This window comes from Lipotes vexillifer, unplaced genomic scaffold (assembly GCF_000442215.2).
Source record: "Lipotes vexillifer unplaced genomic scaffold, Lipotes_vexillifer_v1.1 scaffold405, whole genome shotgun sequence".
In the NCBI taxonomy this organism is placed as follows: Eukaryota; Metazoa; Chordata; class Mammalia; order Artiodactyla; family Lipotidae; genus Lipotes; species Lipotes vexillifer.
Window position 1 is genome coordinate 892,082 of NW_006788566.1, and position 2,962 is coordinate 895,043.

Here is a 2,962-nt window from a genome sequence, read left to right on the forward strand (position 1 = left end):
CTTAGAGGGTACATATCCATTCACTTGTGCTCTGATAGGAAAATCGGCCATACCTGACTAAAAAATGAAGCAGAACATTTTAATCATAGCTCTTTAAATTTATACTATTACCTACATTTGAAATATCTATTTACATTTCCCGAAGTTTTAGTAAATTGAGGACAAGTTTCATGATCCCCACAGCTTGCTGATTTCAGAATGTAGTGAAAGTATGAACCACAGATAAAAAGCATTAGAATCATTCTTGGATAACTTGTTACAAACACAAGTTCCCAGGTCTCAACCTCATAATGTTTGATCTTTGATAAAGGAAACTGCATTTAAAACAGGCTGTTTAGGTGATTCTTGTGTAAGAAAAATTTTGAGAGCCACAGGATTAGGAAATGTTAGAGATATAAATCATTTACATTTTGTTTTACATCACTACTGTAACAAATCGTGAAGGAATGTCAGTACTTCGTAATATATTAATTATTTTCCTCTCAATATTTTCATGTAAATTTCAAGTTCACAGTCTAAGAACATATTCTCTCAGCAATATTATGTGTTTACATGAAGTAACATGATTGCTGATATCAGATTGGCTTTTATGGGATTGGTTCTTTTCTATGACCAGCGTTTAGAGATAAGCAGTGTCAAAAGATAACTATAAAGATGAGGCAATAAGGAAGGTAAGTAAATAGGATTTATAAGCATACTGAAGGCTGATTCTTCTGGTCAGCCCAGAGACATGAGATATATGTTACAGAGCTGTAGATTCAAAACAAATACCACTCACTGCTAGGATAGCGCTATTAATATATTGCTATATTAGGTTATTACCAGGTCTGGAATTGAATATACCAAACTTGCAAGTAATTGGTTTTTATTATCAGCATCAGGGCTGATCAGAGTATTTTAACATTTTTTGAGATAAACATGTCTCACTGATTTTTTTTTTTTTTTTTTTTGCGGTACACGGGCCTCTCACTGTTGTGGCCTCTCCGGTTGCGGAGCACAGGCTCCGCGGCCATGGCTCACGGGCCTAGCCGCTCCGCGGCATGTGGGATCTTCCCGGACGGGGGCATGAACCCGTGTCCCCTGCTTCAGCAGGCGGACTCTGAACCACTGCGCCACCAGGGAAGCCCTCTCACTGAATTTTAATTCATGATTCAAGTCCAATAATTAAGCTATTACTTATTATAAAAATAATTAAACAATTTTTAAAACTTTTGAATCGTCTATTCTAAGATCTCCAATGGACAGCAAGTTTCACTTTTATTTGGTTAAGTTAAAACAGAAATGAGTTCGGCTAAGGTTATTTTTGCACCTCAGAAAGAATATTTCCCTAGATAGCACTACTAAACACATAGCTGAAGGTATTTGAGGATTTCAGATGGTTGAAAATATTTGATAAATAGAAATATGATCTGGGCGAAAATCCCCATGATTGCTGTATGTTAGATATAATTCCTAGCCATAATTGGAATTTTAAAAATATAAAAATAAGACAGTTGATGAATGGTATAAAGAAAAGTATCTTTATGTGACAATGAGACATATATTTGAGAAATATTGATCTGTTTTTGTAAACACAGCTAGTCAAATTAAATTTAAGATTACAAATTAGCATTTCATTCTAGATTCACCAAAGGTATTGTACGTTAGAGAAATAACAACCTATTCCCAAAACTGAGACCATAACTTATTGTACTTTTTTTTTTTAACATCTTTATTGGGGTATAATTGCTTTACAATGGTGTGTTAGTTTCTGCTTTATAACAGAGTGAATCAGTTATACATATACATATGTTCCCATATCTCTTCCCTCTTTGTCTCCCTCCCTCCCACCCTCCCTATCCCACCCCTCCAGACAGCCACAGAGAACCAAGCCGGTTTCCCTGTGCCATGCGGCTGCTTCCCACTGGCTATCTACCTTACGTTTGTTAGTATATATATGTCCATGTCTCTCTCTCACCCTATCACACCTCACCCTTCCCCCTCCCCATATCCTCAAGTCGGTTCTCCAGTAGGTCTGTGTCTTTATCCTGTTTTACCCCTAGGTTCTTCATAACATTTTTTTTTCTTAAATTCCATATATATGTGTTAGCATACGGTATTTGCCCTTCTCTTTCTGACTTACTTCACTCTGTATGACAGACTCTAGATCTATCCACCTCATTACAAATAGCTCAATTTCGTTTCTTTTTATGGCTGAGTAATATTCCATTGTATATATGTGCCACATCTTCTTTATCCATTCATCCGACAATGGGCACTTAGGTTGTTTCCATCTCCGGGCTATTGTAAATAGAGCTGCAATGAACATTTTGGTACATGACTCTTTCTGAATTCTGGTTTCCTCAGGGTATATACCTAGTAGTGGGATTGCTGGGTCATATGGTAGTTCTATTTGTAGTTTTTTAAGGAACCTCCATACTGTTCTCCATAGTGGCTGAACCAATTCACATTCCCACCAGCAGTGCAAGAGTGTTCCCTTTTCTCCACACCCTCTCCAGCATTTATTGTTTCTAGATTTTTTGATGATGGCCATTCTGACTGGTGTGAGATGATATCTCATTGTAGTTTTGATTTGCATTTCTCTAATGATTAATGATGTTGAGCATTCTTTCATGTGTTTGTTGGCAGTCTGTATATCTTCTTTGGAGAAATGTCTATTTAGGTCTTCTGCCCATTTTTGGATTGGGTTGTTTATTTTTTTGTTATTGAGCTGCATGAGCTGCCTGTAAATTTTAGAGATTAATCCTTTGTCAGTTGATTCATTTGCAAATATTTTCTCCCATTCTGAGGGCTGTCTTTTGGTCTTGTTTATGGTTTCCTTTGCTGTGCAAAAGCTTTGAAGTTTCATTAGGTCCCATTTGTTTATTTTTGTTTTTATCTCCATTACTCTAGGAGATGGGTCAAGAAGGATCTTGCTGTGATTTATGTCATAGAGTGTTCTGCCTATGTTTTCCTCTAAGAG